Source organism: Mustela lutreola, chromosome 7 (genome assembly GCF_030435805.1).
Source record: "Mustela lutreola isolate mMusLut2 chromosome 7, mMusLut2.pri, whole genome shotgun sequence".
Classification (NCBI taxonomy): domain Eukaryota; kingdom Metazoa; phylum Chordata; class Mammalia; order Carnivora; family Mustelidae; genus Mustela; species Mustela lutreola.
Window position 1 is genome coordinate 106,590,206 of NC_081296.1, and position 18,477 is coordinate 106,608,682.

Consider the following 18,477-nt stretch of genomic DNA (forward strand, 5'->3'; position numbering starts at 1 on the left):
CCCCACGGAAAAAAAGACCCCACAGCTTTGTAACTCTTTCTGCTATCTCAAGGTTCCACTGTTGCCACCCTCCCATCCATTCTCCAAACTTTAGCCAGAGGGGACTTCCTAAAATGCAAAATCTGAGTATGTCACTCTAGATTCTCCAGAACTTTTCAAGGTCTTCTCTTGGCTTTTTATATTGAGTTCACATTCCTTAAATTAGCCTCCAATACTCTGTAAGATCCGGCTTCTCTGTTCTTGTCCAGTCTTATCTGGCACAGCTGCTCTGCCTGGTCCCCTTTGTTCCAGGATCCACCCTCCGCAAACTTCTGTCATTTGTTCCTCTCTTCTCCAAGCCGCTTTCTCTGCTTGAAACAGCTTTTCCTTCCCTTTTCACAAGGCAAACGTCTATTTATCCTTCCGCTTTCAGCCTTCCTGGGCCTCCAGAGTCAGGGGTGCCTCTTCTGTCCTCTCGCGACACTATGTACCTCATCTGCATTTATCTCTCCGGACCATGCATTTTCTTGTCTGTACCTCCTCTACCACAGAAGCCCCCGAAGGTAGAGACTTCCTTGTTCTCTATTTTATTCACACACGAAGCATGGGAAGTGCACAATGACAACCTTTTGCATAGATGAGCTTTCTGATGCCTTTATCTGTACTTTTGTAGTACACTGTGAACGGACTGAGAGCCCAAGAGAAACACGGCTATTTTCTTTGACAGAACGGATTTGCAGGCTGTTCTCAGACCTATCTTGACTTACAGACCATCTATTGACTCCAAAATTAATTCAACAAATACTATGGAAGGCCAGGAACATTCTATAGGCGAGGTACAGTAACAAACAGAACAGACAAAAATCTTGTAGAATCTAATTTTATAGGCCGTTATGTGAAGACCAGCCTACTGGTCTTCCTACTGAAAACTGAAGAGCACAACAAAAAAATTTTATTACAATGTCAGAAAACCAGAAAATCTAGCATATGTACCCACCCTAATTTTGCTTACCAAACCACCCAGAGTTTTCTTGTATTCCTTCTGCACAAGTTACTTGGCTTCTAATTTTGATATTAGATCTTATATTAATGACTTCAGGTCTCTCAAACACACAGGCAACATTCAAAACCTATTAGTGCTTTCTTAGGTCAAATCAAAAGGTGCAAGCATACTGAAAAGTCATCCAAATGCAAACTACAGGACTCCTCACAAATTACTGGCATCACAGTTAAAAAATTAAAAAAAAAGACCAGCCTCCTCTTTTCCACCAGTCCTCCCCAAGACCAACTTGACAGTCTGCTGGAATCCTCCCCCACAGCTGATGAGTCCTGCTTGTCTAGGACACCATGTTTCAAAACCAGACTCCTAGCTTCTATTTCATTTTTAGTTTTAAACTTTTTATAATGGGAGATTTCAGCCATATACAAAAGACAGAGAATAGGTTAAGGAACCCCTGTATACCTAACATGGCGACCTGTGTCCAGGTCATCTCATATATACTTGCCCATTGGCCACTGGATTCTTAAAGCAAAGCCGGGCATCTTATCTTTCATCCATAAATCCATCTGAAGTCAGAGGGTCTTCACAGGGACTTGGAGAATGGATGGGTCACAGATCAGTGGAGAGGAAGCAGTGTGGCATCTGAAATGAGGATGAGATAAGGAAAGGTTTGAACAGGAAACAAACAGCGTATACAGAGCCAGGAGGACGCTATGCTGGATAGAGAGAAGGTGGGGCCCATTGGGTAGAAATGATTACGGAAAGTTTCAAATGCCAGCCTGAGGGTGTGGGTTCCTACAGAGAAGTTTAGATATTCACAAAACATTTTAGGTATGGTATAAGCCATGCACTGTTTGAGCAAGAATCGTCTGGGATGACGCTGGGTACAGGGAACCCAAGGGAAAAAGTGAATAAAGGGGGGAATAGACTGTAGAGGAGTCATTATTATAATGCAGCACAACAAGGGCCCAGATCACTGTGGTGCTGGTAGAAATGGTGAGGAAGGATGGGCAAAAAATGCATTTCAAAGATTGAGAGAATAACCATGTCTCAATAGACTGGTTAAGGAAAGAATAAGAGGTGGGTATGAGGCTCCACGTCTGGGTAACTTGGAGACCAGAAGTGTCCCTCACAACATGGAAGAAAATGGGAGGAAGAATCTCTTTGGGAGATTCCAAGTTTTATTTTGGATTTAGGAATGGGGTCTCCAAATATAAATACCAATTAGTCTGTTGGAGAGGCAGGATTGGAATGTGGGTGAAAGTGATAGAGAAGGTTTCAATTTACCCTCCTGAAACTGGAAGTTGAGGTCAGGTGTCTTCATTAGATTTATGCTTGAAGAATGGAAAGGACCACAGGGAGAGGAAAAAGGTGGGAAGGGACAGCAGGGAAAGTCAAGGAGAGGAAATGAAAGGAAAGGACGGAAAAAGGAGCCCAGAATTGAGGAGAGGAGATGGGGAAAAAGAGAGCAAGTCAGAAGGAAGAAGAATCATGGCCATGACAGAAAAAAAAAAAAAAAAAAAAGAGAGCGAGAGAGAAGCACCAGGATAGAAAAATAATCTCAAAAGTCAGAGGAGAGTCTTTTTAAAAAGAGAGTTTTGGTTATGAGTGGGACTCTGTCAGCTGGAAAAGCCACTGAATATGCATGATGTCATGTACTGTACATTCACGACACACACAAGGCCACATTCAATCTGTTGACCTTAAGGGCAGAACACAAGGCTCATTTGTTTCTCCCCCCCTCCCCACCCCACCCCAGCCCTAGCCCTTGCCTCTGAAAAGAAGGAGAAGTTTGTACTGGGAGAGTTCTCATTCTTCAGACAGCCAAGTTAGCGGTGTTGTGAAAAAGGCTAGTTTTCAGAAATCAAAAATTTGTTTCTGCCTAAAGTCACTATAGTAAGTAAATGGTGGATAATAGGCTTGGGAGAAAAAGAGGCCTCAAATTTCCACGTCAGGGAAGAAGTGACAAAGTCAAGATTCACCACTGGAGAAGAGCCAACCTAGCTTAGAAGGAGTGAGCTGTGCCCCAACCTGGACTATGATCCAAACAGGATTTCCTTGTGCAATTCAGGTGCCTCTGTTAGTGACTGTAGGAAAAATAAATCTAACCCCTAACCACGGAAGACAAACTGAAGTCCTACAAATCACATTAATTGTGGGAAATTGCACCATGGCATGGATTACGTGGCATTACAAATACAGACAGAGGGGGATAGTTTTAGGAAGAAAGAGTCAGAAAAATCACAATTTGTATGTTACCGGAATCATATGGAAGAGAGGGAGTTGAGATCTAGAACACTGGTAGTGACAACAGAGAAATCAAGCAAGACAGAAGTAGAGGAGATGGTTTGTCAGATTGTTTTGTTCATTTAAATTTTCTTTTGGAGATATCCAGTTTTCTTCTTTTGCCCCTGTTCTATGTTAAACAAGATTTGTTTTTCCTATTGTTTTTAAAACTATTCTTATTTGGAAATAACTTAGATTTCAACTATTCACCAAGAACTTTTCTTTTTCTTTATTTTTAAAAAACCTAAATGGTAGAAAATTTTGAACTTTGTAGTAGAAAGAACAGTATAAGGAACTCACATGTACCTACTACCCAGTTTCACCAATTTTTTTAAAGATTTATTTATTTATTTATTTGACAGACAGAGATCACAAGTAGGCAGAGAGGCAGGCAGAGAGGGAAGCAGGCTCCCCGCTGAGCAGAGCCCTATGTGGCGCTCAATCCCAGAACCCTGGGATCATGACCTGAGCTGAAGGCAGAGGCCCAACGACTGAGCCAACCAGGTGCCCCAAGTTTCACCAATTTTTAAACTCATCTAGAAATACTTTAATATGCATCTATCTTTTGCTGATCAAAACTTTTAAAAATGTTACTTATGCCATTATAATACAACTTAAAATAATTCTTTTATATAACTGAATCCCAAGCCTATATTCAAGTTTCCGTCATTATCTCAGAGATGTATTTTATAGTGAGTTTGTTCAAAGCATGATTCAAACAAGATCCATATATTGGATTTGGTTGTTGTATCTCATAAATATCTTTTATTCTCTAGCGATTCATACTTCTTTTTTTTTTTTAAGATTTTATTTATTTATTTGACACACAGAGAGAGATCACAAGTAGGCAGAGAAGCAGGCAGAGAGAGAGGAGGAAGCAGGCTCCCCGCTGAGCAGAGAGAACGATTTGGGGCTTGATCCCAGGACCCTGGGATCATGACCCAAGCCAAAGGCAGAGGCTTTAACCCACTGAGCCACCCAGGTGCCACCATACTTCTTTTTATTATGCCATTGTTTTATGGAGAAACTAGCTCACCTGACTCATAGAATATGTCATTCAGGATTTTCCTAAGTGGTGTTGTGTTTTTCCTACTATAAGACATCATTATATAATCCAATTGTTTTAATGATGCCAAGATGGATCAGTGGGTTCAGATAACATTTCCATTATGAAGTTCTTCGTCTACTTTTAACATAATTGTTTTAGCAAACACTGATAACGATCATTGCCTAGATCATTAGGGGGTCCAAAATGATGCTTTTTGAATTCTGTCGTCTTTTTTTCTGCATTCACTGGTTGGAATTACTCTACAAGGACTTTTTCCACATCAAAAATTTGGTTACACTGAAATACAGTACATACAGGAAAGGCAGGATAAATCTTTCATATTTTCCCTCTCAATACATTTTTGAGTAATGACTTGGTACCCTAGCAACCTCCAAAGATGACCAATGAAGTATTTTTGAAAACCATTATAAACTCAGTAATTTTTATATATGTGATTCTTTTTCATGCTCAAATTGCCCCATCTTTGGCAAATGGGAATCTCAAAGGGGGCTTTTGTGTCCTTTTGATGTGATTCCATTTGTTTTGAAAGACTTCTTTATTTCTTCCTTGACATAAAAATGGTGTCCCAGATTTACCTGTTAATTTCCTGCCCTGGACTTGGAATCAGGCACTTTTTCAAAGAGTTCTGGTTTCTCTTAGTGGGAAATGGTGTTTAGAGACCAGAATCTGAATGCTTTTTGTTCCTATTACTACAGAATTATCGTTGCTTCTCAGACTTTTTAAGGACAGAGCAATGAAATATGTATTTTTTATTTATTTTAAGGAAAAAATTAATTCATACTGATATTTCCTATTGAAATGGAAGATTATGATATTTTCACTTAATTTCTTTGATTTTATACTCTTATTTTAGTAATCTTACTGTTATTAGTAATACTGATGTTTTAGTATCTCTTATTTTTGAATCAATACCCAAGATTCATCTGATATTTAAGAAACTCTAGGTAGTGAAAATGAAACAATAAAGGGAATAAAGAAAAGACTAATGCGAAAAGGAACTGTAATTGATATCCTCAGAGACATAAGAGAAAATACTGCTCCCACAGAACTACTGCAAGAAAATCTTAACCTATGCTGAACATGCCGTGAACTAGAGTTAGTAAGTAATTATGTTAATATCATAGAAGCCAAGTTTTTCAGCAACGAAGAAATAAGATACAAATATAAAATCAAGTAACTTAAGTAAAAACCCTGCAACCATGAATTCAAAATGGAAATATTAGGAACTTAGTTTTTCTCATTTTTAAAAATAAATATTTTCTTGCTATTTGCTCTGAAAACTCTATACAACAATGACAATTCATTGGCAAAGAATATCCCTCATGCCCAGATGGTAGTCTCTAAATAACATTTCCTAATGAAAAGGAAGTAGGGATCCTGGGGAAAATACCACAAGGATGCAATGAGCCAAATCTAGGATGTGGGAAATTCTATGGAAACATAAGACCCAGTCTCTCCTACAAATAAATATCTTAAAAAAAGAGAAAGAGAGAGAAAGGAACCAATATATATTATGTGTGGATCTTGTTTGGATTCTGTGGTATAATAAGAAATGTATTTGGTCTTTGTCCACTATTACATGATATTTTAAAAATTACTAATTTTATTATATATAATATATGATAGTATTGTTATGTTTAAAGAAAGAGTCCTTGTCTAGGGTTCCTGGTTGACTCAGTTGGTAGAGCATGGGACGCTTGATCTCAGGGTCTTGAGTTCAAGACCCATGTTGGGCTTACACCTTACTTAAAAAATACATTCTGGGGGCACCTGGGTGGCTCAGTGGGTTAAGCCGCTGCCTTCGGCTCAGGTCATGATCTCGGGGTCCTGGGATCGAGTCCCGCATCGGGCTCTCTGCTCAGCAGGGAGCCTGCTTCCCTCTCTCTCTCTGCCTGCCTCTCCATCTACTTGTGATTTCTCTCTGTCAAATAAATAAATAATAAAATCTTTAAAAAAAAATACATTCTGAAATTTTTATAATTGAAATGATATGATATGATATTTGGTATTTGCTTCAATACCATATATTCTAGATAAAAAGAAAAAGTGGAGGAGACATAACTGAAACAAATTTGGCAAAATATTGATAACTACTGAAGCAAGGTGGTACAGGTTCAATATACTATCCTCTCTTGTGTTTGTTTGTTTGTTTGAAAATGCCATTAACAAAAAAGTTTTCAAAAAGCTTTATTTAGAACACTAATGATGCCTGAAATAATTGGAGAGATAGGATGCTTAAAAAGTAACTCATTTAATTAAGGAAACACAAGAAGCAAGAGAGAATCCAGCCCAAACCCCATGCCTCAAGGTCCAGCACGGAGCAGGATGTGTCTGAAATTCTTCCAAAGTCTCAGTTTAGGGCCTGGACCCGTCTCCAGATGTCCCTTGACCCTTGAACCTCCCTTGCCTAGGGCAGCAGTTTGTGTTCCCAGCCTGCTGGTTGGAGACCCTTTGTGTGGCAGGCTACACGTGCAGCCTCATAATTCCCAGAGCCCTTCCGACACGCGTGAATAGTTGCTGCATTCTCCACATTTTTAGGCAGATGACACTGCAAAGGGTGGAGACTGGGGGCTGGGGCAGCTGATTAAGAAATCACCAGAGGCAACTCAAAGGGGAAAAAAAGAAAAGAACACTCCCTAAGGGACACCACAGGAAACCAGCATAAGCTCACTGCCTTTGGATTTGTTCCTTTGCGGTGGTTGCTGGGTGCAAGCGTCAGGCCTGCTGCCCGTGTCCTTTTCTCCAGCTTCCATCTATCTCCCCCACCAGCTGGTGTTTCCCTTCACTCCCTTTCCTCCCACCCAAGGTACAGGGCCTGGACCCGTCTCCAGATGTCCCTTGACCCTTGTCCCCATTTAGAGAACTCCTAGTGTTTCCTGGCGGCCTGCGATGATTCATTTTTACTCCCTTGAATCTTCACCATGGCCAGAGCATTGTTTTCCATAGCCTTCCCATCCCCCAGGAGAGAACAAAAGGCCACATTTGGTCTTCTGGCTGGAGGCTATGCTACATAGACCATGATATCCCACACCTTGGGCTGAGGGTTCCTCCAGCTCCCTTAAATTTCACAAAACATTTTGAGATAAACTCTTAACAGTAGGATACATTCAATTTCCGGCCAAAGCAATATATTATGTGATTCATCTGTTCCCTAATATTTCCAGTCATCATCATGAAATCTGGTCTCTACCCCTGATGTAAACCCTTGTGTTTATAAGAAGTAACCTAAGTAACCTACCACATTTTCAGAGTTGAAATCTTCTTCCTGTCCCATGAGTTTGTAAACTCAGCAAGACAAAATTTTCTGTTGCAAATCAGCCCTACTTGAGAAGTTGATATGGTTGAAGCAAGTTCTAAATAAGACAGTTTTGAATAAAAACTCCATCTTCACACTGCTACCCCAAACTATGGCCAGATCAGTGGGACCTTCAGTTGTATTTTATTTCAACTTCATGATTCCAGATGGAGCCACAATCATGTTAGCATAATCGAAGGATTAAAAAGTGACCCAAGTCATCCAGAATGAGATTTGCTACAGAGGACAAATCAGATGCCCAGAATCACAGAAAGTTTGCAGCAGACAGACTTTAGCCAGCATTGACCCTCTCTTCACAGATGAGAAAACTGAAGTCCGAAGAGAGTTACATTTTGCCCAAGGTAAGAGAGGTAGTAAGTTGAAACCCGGTTCAAAACCAAGTTTACCACCAAAGACTCAAAATCCATTCTCTCACTCATGTCAAATCTGTAGTGTCCTCCTAGCTGGTACTCTTCTCGTCCCTTCTACCTATCCCCCATACTGCCACCTCCCACAGCTACCTTCTCCACAGCTCGCCTCTGATCATGTCTCTTCTGGCCGAAAACTGCCCCATCATTCCGGACTGTTCCACTGACATTTCAGTGGTATCGCACCCTGCATGGCTGTGCCCTTCCCAGGCCACATGGAAAAGTATTTACTCCTCCAGCAAGCGCAGGGCTTACCTGCATCCTTTCCCATGCAATTTTCTCTGCCCGGAAGATTCTTCCCCTTTATCTTTAACAGACAAGATCCTCTTACCTTTTAGAGGTTCAGTTCGGATGCCACATACTCCACAAATCTTTCATTAATGCTGCGAAGTGAAACTTCTTTCTCTCCTCTGGCTCCCTGCTCTGTATAGTTCAGAGCTCCATGTTATACATATCACATTCCATCTGGTGTAACACTGGAGTTAATTATGAACATTCTGCTTTTTCCCACTAAACTAGACATTCCTTTAAGTCAAAGACCAGATCTTATTTACAGCCCCAGCGGAGAGATTTCTCACAGTGAACATAAAAAATGTTTTTTATTAATTTGTGTTGAAACTGACTATCTTTAGAGCCCAACAGCATTTAATGTAGACATGCTCTTCTAAAGAGCTGAAATTAAGTATTTTATGTTTCTATCCTTGATGTTCTCAAGTATAAGGAGGATATACTTGAATAAAATCAAGTAACTTTGAATAAAAATAAGAAGGATTTCTTGAATAAAAATAAGAAGGATTCTTTCTCCTTTCCTAGAGGAGATCATGCTCAGCCAAAAGTTCAACTAAACATATGTTTATTGAACACTTCGTAACAGTTGCCAATCATCTATGTCTGCTAGTAAAGAAAGTTACAAAAGACTAATAGCCTTAGAAAAGACCTTGCAACTTCAGACTATACCAAATCTCTATCAATGCAACCTTGGGCAAATCACTTAATCCCTACTCATCTTCCTCAGCCTTAAAAAGGGCCATTCATAAAAGGTGGGTCCCTTCATGGACATGGATGCCACCCATCCTGCAACAAGGTTGTGGACCAATTCTGCAAACATATATGGTATGAATTAAAGCAGGGATTCTCAAAGTGTTGTCCCGTGACCAGAAATATCTACTGGGAATTTGATTAAAATACACATTCTCAAGCTATGCTCCGAATGACCTGAATCAGAAACACTAGTTCCTTGGTCTGTTGAGTGCTGAGGTCTGCTGCTTCCTCTTCTCCAAGTGGACAGTGGTACTGGACCTGTGGGTGGGTGGGTGGGGGGGTGCTGCCTGGGGTAGTTCCTCTCCATCCCATCAGCTCATTGTACAGGCAGTCTAGAGGGACCTTTTATTTCCCTTTTAAACAATTCTGCTTACAAGAGGCGCCACACACCGGGAACACCTGGCCTATTTTCCTGGTAGACCTAAGCTTCTGAGGCTCGATGGACAAATGTTATGAAACTACTCTGAAAACTGAGAGAAACCATACAAATGTAAATATTGTTCAAGTTGCCCAGTCTTTAGTCATATAAAGGAGGAAAACAATAAACAGAAGAATAAACTCCTCTGCTTCTAGAAAAATCTTCATTCTGACTGTACACATAGCTTCCCTCCCTTGATTTTACTCTGCTTGTCTGTTTATACTTGGAACAAAACTATACCAAATGGCTAGAGCGAAGATACAGCAATTTAAATGGATGCCCAGACATTGGTTGGCTCAGTTGGTACAGCACGGGACCTTTAATCTTGGGGTTGTGAGTTTGAGCCCATGCTTGGTTTAGAGATTACTTAAGAATAAAAATCTCTAACAAATAAAAAAACAGAAACAAAAAAATAAAAGGAAGCCCAGTACCCCACTACCAGTTAGTTATCAGGCTACTTTTCTTACTTGGCAGAGATTAAAAACTCTAGTGCCCTCTTGAGGCTTCAAAGAAAAGTACCACAATCTCTGAATATGAAGCAAATAGGATTTTCTCCCTATTCCCACAATTCCGAGTCACTTGAATAAAGAATCAGAACTGTTTGCGTGTAGTTTGGACCTGCCTCCTACCTCACCCAAGAGTCCCACTCTCTTCAGTCCTGCCTATGGGTATGATACATTTGGTCTTTCTCAAATGCAGAATTGACTGGCCTCTTTCATTTCTCCCCTCCCTCCTCTAACAAACTGCCTGTGGAGAACTACTTTCCAGAGTAAGTAGTGTAATGAGGCAGCAAACAACCCTGAGTCATAAAGCCAGGGTTTTTGTTAGGCTCTGGCTAGCTGCTCTCTGACTAAGGGTAAATCCCATCTTGACCTCATTTTCCTTAGGGTATTTGAGCAGGCTGTGCTGGTATTTGAGTGTGTGATATTTATAAATGACAAAATATTTACAGTGTAAGGCGAAAGAATCATACTGCTGATAGCAAAGCCTAGTAAAATTATCTTGGCCAAGGTATTTTGTTTTCTAAAGAGGAAAGTTTGTAGACAGAGAAGGAAGCCAAGTTTCTCTGTAGTAATTAAATGACAGGGAACAAATCAAGATATACAATCCCTTGAATGTCTATTCAAAACATAGTAGAGTTTGTGGTTATTGGTTATCAGAGTCTCATATGCCTGCTTCTATATTCAGTCTGTTTGTGCTCTATTGTTTAGGTTGAAGCATGTCAAAAAAATCCAGCCTCACCCAGATAAGTAACTGGAAAAGGAAGAGGTATTTCAACAGCTTCTCTGATTACTTGTGGCTCTTTCTTTCTTTCTTTTAAATTTTGTTAATGAATTAATTTATTTATTTTTAGTAATCTCTATACCCAACCTGGGGCTCAAACTCACACACCCAAGATCAAGAATCACATGTTCTTCTGACTGAGCCAGCCAAGCATTCTGCATGGCTCTTGATCTCTTATACTTCACCTAACTGTCGAATGTTAGTTTCTTAAAGATTAGTAACAATGTAGAATCTCACACCATATCAATGAAATTTTTTGTACTGTAACATTGAAATCCACTGAGCTATCTTGCACTTTGAATAGACCTTTTACCATACATGAGGTAATACAGTGATTTGCTAAGTTATACAGATCTCCAAATTTGGGGTACATTTAATTATGCAATATAAACCATCAAATTCATTAGTATCGCCACCATCATCAAATTAAACAGAAAAGTCTTCAGATATGGAGAACCCGTGAAACTCACTGTGACAGATGCAAGTTTTCTGGATTTCTAATTTTCACTTGAAAGCTCAAATTTTATCACAAATACTGGCACAAATACTGTTAGTTGTAGTCCTTAAAGGAATACACTTTATTTCTGAGAAAATATCTGCCAAATATTGAAGTTTGAAAAACCATAATTTGTTTGCCAGACCTTTTAATTATTATTATTTTTTTAAAGTAAAAATGGTGTTACCAAAAAAAGGGACTCCTCTTCAGGCTGCATGAGCATTTTTCTTCAAGATGATCATTCTACTTTGAAATGCAACAAGACTGTTTTATGTGTACTCCTATTTTGTCACACTGAATATTAAAAGAACATGAATTCGAGGGTCAACATTTGATAAAATTAATAATTTCACTGCTTGATTAAGGCCATTCTTAGGTAGAATTCCTCCCCTTCCCCCTTTTGCAAATGTGTGATGATGAAGAATCCACTAACTACTAAGAGCTTGGTGCCAGTATTTTGAGTCATGATATTGGTGTGAAAATAGTTTGACTTCATATCTTCCCTGAAAAGGTCTCAGTGACCCCCAGGAATCTGGGAACCACACCTTCAGAATCATTGCTCAACCTTCCTGCTTCAAAGATAGCACGGTAATTTCCTCTAAAACCTCCCTTGAGGGAGTTAGCCTGAAACAGAGCATACATAGACAGAAAGCTGGAAAAGAACTAGGGAGGCCAATATTCCAATGCTCAAGGAGTTTTCTGAGGAGAACTTTTATCTTCTTCTGCCCCCTGGTGGTCAACCATCAGTACAACAGTCGGTCGCCCTCCGGACTATCCTATGGAAAGGAGAATGGTTTCCTCCTTGCTGTGGCTGGGACAATATTTCACAGCCATACTTCACGCATTCACATCTAGGTCCAAGTGTATTTGATCCTTTAGTGCCTAAAGCCCAGGAGAATACATTGCCATCCTTATAAAGGCTGAGGATAGGAACTCTGGTGAAAATAACTGGTCTAGTTAACTCTCAGAGGACTGACCCCTGCCATCCCTTTTCTCCCAGTGACCCCAGGGACTAGCTACCTGTATCTGTGAAAACCTTTGCTACCTTTCCATTGAGGAAAAAACTAGTTCTAGAGCCTTCCCTCTTATTTTCTCTTATTCCTCATATTCTCTGCCCAAAGTAAGTTTAAAAAAAAAAAAAAAAAAAAAAGGGATTCTAAGTGTTTTCCTACGTGGTAATAAAGGGGAGGCTGACCCAGGATTAAAAAAGCTGTCCTATGTGCCTCATTCTGTTTTCAGTGAGATCTCATGGAGAAAGACCAAAATCCTCACACAGATATTCTTTTACCTACCCTCTTCACACTTAATGGCGAATTGGCAGATGTAGATATTTGAGAGAAACCTGAAGACCAAGGTTACCAGAGGTGTCCATGGTTACCAGGTGTTGGTGCCTGGGTGGTGCCTGGGTGGAGACCTGAGGTAACATGAGGTACTGGGGAGAACTCGAAGCAGGACCTGGGAGGGCCACAGACAAAGAGAGCAGCAGAGTCCTTGGGTTTCACCCTGTCCTCATCCCTCTGTCTTCCCCTCTTGCTAAACTATCTGTGCTGAGGTGAGAGCTGAAGAAAACCACCTCCAGGGCCAAGGAAAGAGAAGATGGGGAGAGAGAAAAGGGAAGACACTCCATGGGGTTGGGATGGGAAGTAGGGGCAGGAAGAGGGAAGCCATGTGTTTCTGGTCTCCAGGGGCCCGGGAAGCTGGGTTACTCATAGGTAACTAGGGTGTCAAGCTGAAGGCAAGCTGGAGAACATGAGTAACAAACTACAAGGGTGGAGATGGAAGTTCAGAACTCTGCGAGGCTGAGCTGAGAGAGGATGGAGCAGATAAGACGTGAGAGCTGTACAGCAATTCAGTAATGTGGCAAGACACAATATCAATGCACAGAAATCAGTTGCTTTTCTATATACGAACAATGTAACTGTAGAAAGAGAAAATAGAGAATAAATTCCATTTACAATAGCACCAAAACCCATAAGATAGCTAGGAATAAACCTAACCAGAGTGGTAAAGGATCTGTACTCTAGAAACTACAGAACATTTAAAAAAGAAATGGAAGAAGGCACAAAAAGATGGAAAAACATTCCATGCTTATGGATTGGAAGAATAAATATTGTGAAAATGTCTATGCTGCCCAGAGCAATCTATACTTTCAACACCATCCTTCATTTTTAAAAGAGCCAGAACAAACAACCCTAAAAATTGTATGGAACCAGAAAAGACCCTGAATTTCCAAGGAAATGTTGAAAAAGAAAAACAAAGCCGGAGACATCACATTGCCTGATCAAGCTATATTATAAAGCTGCTATCACCAAGAGAGTGTGATACTGGCACAAAAAAAACCAGACACAGAGATCAATGGAATAGAACAGAGAGCCCATAAATAGACCCTCAACTCTATGCTCAACAAATCTTTGACAAACCAGGAAAAAATATCCAATGGGGGGGGGGGGAGGGTCTCTCCAATAAATGGTGCTGGGAAAATTGGGCAGCTATATATGGAAGAATGAAACTTGACCATTCTCTTACACCATATGCAAAGAAAAACTCTAAATGGATTAAAGACCTCAATGTAAGACAGGAATCCATCAAAATTTTAGAGGAGAACATAAGAAGTAACATTTTTGACATTGGCCACAGTAACTTCTTGCAAAACATATCTCCAAAGGCAAGGGAAACAAAAGCAAAAATGAACTTTTGGGATTTCATCAAGATAAAAAGCTTCTGCACAGCAAAGGAAATAGTTAACAAAACTAAGAAGCAGCCCATGGAATGGAAGAAGATATTTGCAAATGACCCTACAGATAAAGGGCTGATATCCAAGATCTATAAAGAACTTATCAAACTCAAACCCAAAAATCAAATAGTCCATCAAGAAATGGGCAGAGGACATGAACAGACACTTGCCCGAAGAAGACATACAAATGGCTAACAGACACGTGAAAAAATGTTCACCATCATTAGTCATCAGGGAAATTAAAATCAAAATCACATTGAGATACCTTCTTACACCAGTTAGAATGGCAAAAATTAAAAAGGCAGGAAAGAACAAATGTTGGAGAGGATGTAGAGAAAGGGGAACCCTCTTACACTGTTGGTGGGAATGCAAGTTGGTGCAGCCACTTTGGAAAACAGTATGGAAGTTCCTCAAAAAGTTAAAAATAGAGCTACCCTATGACCCAGAAATTGTTCTAAAGGGCATTTACCCCAAAGTTACAAATGTAGTGAAAAGGAGGGGCACAAGCACCCCAATGTTCATAGCAGCAATTTCCACAATAGCCAAAGTGTGGAAGGAGCTGAGATGCCCTTCAACAGACAAATGGATAAAGAAGATGTGGTTCATATATACCACAGAATATTACTCAGCCATCAGAAAGGATAAATACCCACCATTTGCATCAACATGGATGGAACTGGAGGGAATTATGCTGAGTGAAATAAGTCAAGCAGAGAAGACAATTATTATGTGGTTTCACTCCTATGTGGAACATAAGGAATAGCACAGAGGACATTAGGGGAAGGAAGGGAAAACTGAAGAGGAGAAAATCAGAGAGGGAGTTGAGTCATGAGAGACTATTGACTCTGGGAAACAATCTCAGGGTTTCAGAGGGGAGATGATGGGGGGATGGGTTAGCCCAGTGATGGATATTAAGGGTACATGTTACAAAGAGCACTGAGTGTTAGAAGCAAATAATGAATCATGGAACTACATCAAAAACTAATGATGTACTGTATGGTGACTGACATAATTAAAAAAAAAAAAAAGTGAGAGCCAACTGGAGTCCTTTGTCCAAATCTCTAATCCATATCCCAGAAAGGAAATTCTTCACATTTATGCTAATACCAAAGGCAGGGGTGGGATTGAGGCATCTTCAGTGCCTAGCTCCTTCTGGGCCCTGCATATTCCCCCACTGTCTCTCCTGGCTCCAGACTACCTGGACATGCTCTAGCAAACAACTGATTCTTCCCCCAATAAGTTGTGTTATCGCTAGTTTTCCAGACTGGCTTCCACTGCTCCACAGTCTCGTACTCATCCCTCAGATGCCATCTGAGATGTCCTGACTGTGGGAGACAGGGCCACACACTCCCACTGCACACCACACCTACCCCTAGTTTCACACTCACAGCTTTATGCTGCATATCCTGTTGCTCTGCCTCCGCCAAACTGGCAGCATTGCGAGGCTGGGATTGCCCAGATTCCTGTTGTCTTCCTGTTCCCAGCACAGTGTTTGAAGATGGCAAGGCCCACAGTGAAAACCTAGAGTGCTCTAGGATCCATTTTGACTGTGAATTCTCGGATCACTTGAGCACACATACTTCTGAGGAATTCTCATGCTTGAAGGCATAGCTCAACAGCTCCCCCTCCTTGAAGTCTTCCTTCCCTGAGGTACCCTTTCCCACTAATACTTTCTCCTTTCTCTGTGGCTAGAGCCCATTATTTGTGCTGGTGGTAGCATATATCTAACTGGCCTGCAAGAGATGTGGTTCATTGTATGTGAATTTTCCCCACTGGAGGTCAACCTACTCAAAGGCAAAGGACCCTCCCAGCCTTATTCTCTCCTGGTTTACCTTGCATAGAAGTCACTGTAAACTATGCACTAATTTCATGTTTTTCTCTTGGAAACAAGGACTTTGTTGTGACTGACAGGTTGGACTTGAATGATGTAATATAAAGTACCACTTCCAGTTACAATTCTCAAAAAGGATTTGACCTTAAAAAAAATTAAAGTGAATTTTGCTAAATTAACCTGCTTACTCATTGGCTTTCATCATGATGTCAAAGATGTGTTCAAATGGAAAGCATTTTTACCTCAAGGTGAAGAGGAGGCTTGCTATAGTAGAAAACTCTCAGATTTACAATCAAACTTGAGTTTAAATCCCACCTCTGCTCCTTATTCTTTAAACAAGTTATTTAACCTGATAATTGTTGTCAGGCAGAGAGAAAGATTAGGTTCTGGAATTATTATTATTATTATTATATTTGTAAGCAGTGAGCAGACAAAAATATTAAATAAGTAATAAAATATGAAACTGAAGTATACCCAGAACTCAGGGATATATAACTATATTTGGAGTCCTCTTTCAATGACAAAGATGGAAAGTGAATTCAAATAGGATAAGCAGAAAAGAGAACTATTTAGTCACAAGTCAGGAGCCTCTGGTGTGTATCCAGTTTCAGGGACATATGGATCCAGAAATTCAAATAATCTCGCAGCTCTGTCTCGCTCTCCATGCCTCCTTGAGCAAGCTCTCTCCATAGTGCGGGTAAAAGGATTGTCAACAGTCCAGCTGCTCACCCCATGAATTTAGCAAATCCAGAGGGAAACAGAAATGAGTCCCTGTGGCCTGGGATGAGGAGGCACCACGTCAGAACCGCATGGCCTAGGGTAGGGCCATTGCCCGAAGCAAAGTTGGGTGCTTTTACCAGGGGAAGAGAGCATATAATGCATAGGCAAACCCAAGAGATGCATACTAAAACCAGTCTGAATTAATTACTTTTCAGTTTTTTTTTTTTTTTTTTTAAGGCATGCCCGGAATGTTCTACCTTCTTATCTTCAAAGACTTGGAGATAATCAACTTCCTGATGCTTTTCAAATATAGAATTACTGGTAAAAATTACTGACATTTGTTGAATTTACTACGTGCTAACTGCTTTCATAGATTATCTCCTTTTGTCCTCCCCACTCCCCAGTGGGGAAGGCACTGTTATCTCCTTGATTCAGATGCAGACAGAGGCACAGAAAAGTCATTGCCCATGGGGTGGAGACAGAACTCTGACCCTGGAATTCCCATGCAGGAGCTTGCATGCCTGCAACACCTGTTCGTGAGTGCTTGTTACACCATCTGTAACTTACTGCACTAGTTCAATACCCCCTGGTCTCCAGCATCCAGCAGTTACTGAGCAGAGCAGATATTATGTTATTAACAGTAACAGAGATAGTGCAAGTGAGGGTGAACTACTTTTTGTCATGTCCCCTCCTATGATTGTAAAACGGCACTGATGTCATGCATGTTGTTGGGTGGTCCAAGACTTAAATGAGGAGATATTTATTTACAAAGCTGCTGCTGCTGTTATCCTTGTCAGGCTACTCAATTGTGTTTGCATCCAGCTTTCCTGGAGATGGAGCACCTGGATAAACAGGGTGTCTGCGTGCACCGAATCCCCACAGACACATGGATTCATGATAAGAGGGACACCCCAACATCTGGTCTTCCTTTTTTGTTTCCACAGAGGAGTTTCTCCACAGCCAGGGTGCTCCAGCAGATGCCCGATGGGTGTTCCTGAAGGACCAGACCCAAGGGTCAGGAAGTCCAATCTAGCTTAAATAAATGTGCGAGCTGTGTTCTTTGCCCCTGCAGCCTTCTGGAGCTGGTCAATGCAGGTCAGAAGCTATAGGTGAAATCTGAAAGAAAGCTCCTACCCTCACGGCCATTCCCATCTCTGCTATCTCCCTCACACTGCTGGAAATTGTATCCATTTGCGGTTTCAGTCAGCAAGGAAGACAACTAGACAAGCGGAGTTAGCTACATCTGGGAGCAGCACCTAGAAGCTGTCTAGGTCAAGGATTCTTAAGTTCTTCTGACAGTCTGGGGATGTCTCTGGACCCCTTCTCTGAATAATATTTTTAAATGCATGTTTTAAAACAAATTACAAAGGAAACCAATGATATTGAAATATAGTTATTAAAGTAATTTAAAAAAAATTGTGGTACAATATATGTCCCTCTTTATTTACTCATAGCTACCATCATGTCAAAATCCTGATGAGAGTATGATCTTTAAAGATGTCTGCAACAACTGTAATGTGCTCTGAAAATATCTGTGTCTCCCATGGTGCAAGAGTCAGAGGCACGGCTGTTGCTCAGCTGGAGTTTGTTGCCTATGTTCCTAATGGAAGGAAATGCCTGATTTCAGCTTGAGGTCACTGAAAAGAAGTATTTTTTTTTTTTTCCTTATTCAAGATCAATGACCTCTGAATTCTTCTCTCCAAAGAGTCCAGCTCCTTAGGCTAAAAACAAGCAAACAAAAACCACTTGCTCTAAGAGCTTAAATTAAGAATTTACTGCAAGAGGAGCACCTGGGTGGCTAATTTGGTTAAGCATCTACCTTGGGCTCAGGTCATGGTCCCAGGGTCCTGGGATTGTGCCCTGCGTGGGTCTCCCTGCTCAGCAGGAAGTCTGCTT

At 40.7% G+C, this 18,477-nt stretch overlaps 1 long non-coding RNA gene across 3 annotated transcripts in view; it reads right to left on the minus strand.

The window, feature by feature from the left end:
- The window catches only part of LOC131836564 (uncharacterized), a 125,779-nt gene that overhangs the window by 46,769 nt on the left and 60,533 nt on the right, over positions 1–18,477 (minus strand). The window contains exon 1 of one of the 3 annotated variants that reach the window (XR_009355675.1): positions 8,389–8,500. The exons of the other annotated variants lie outside the window; for them this stretch is intronic. This is a non-coding gene — a long non-coding RNA (uncharacterized LOC131836564). Of the gene's footprint in view, positions 1–8,388; positions 8,501–18,477 lie in introns of those variants that run through there. 3 annotated transcript variants of the gene reach the window in all.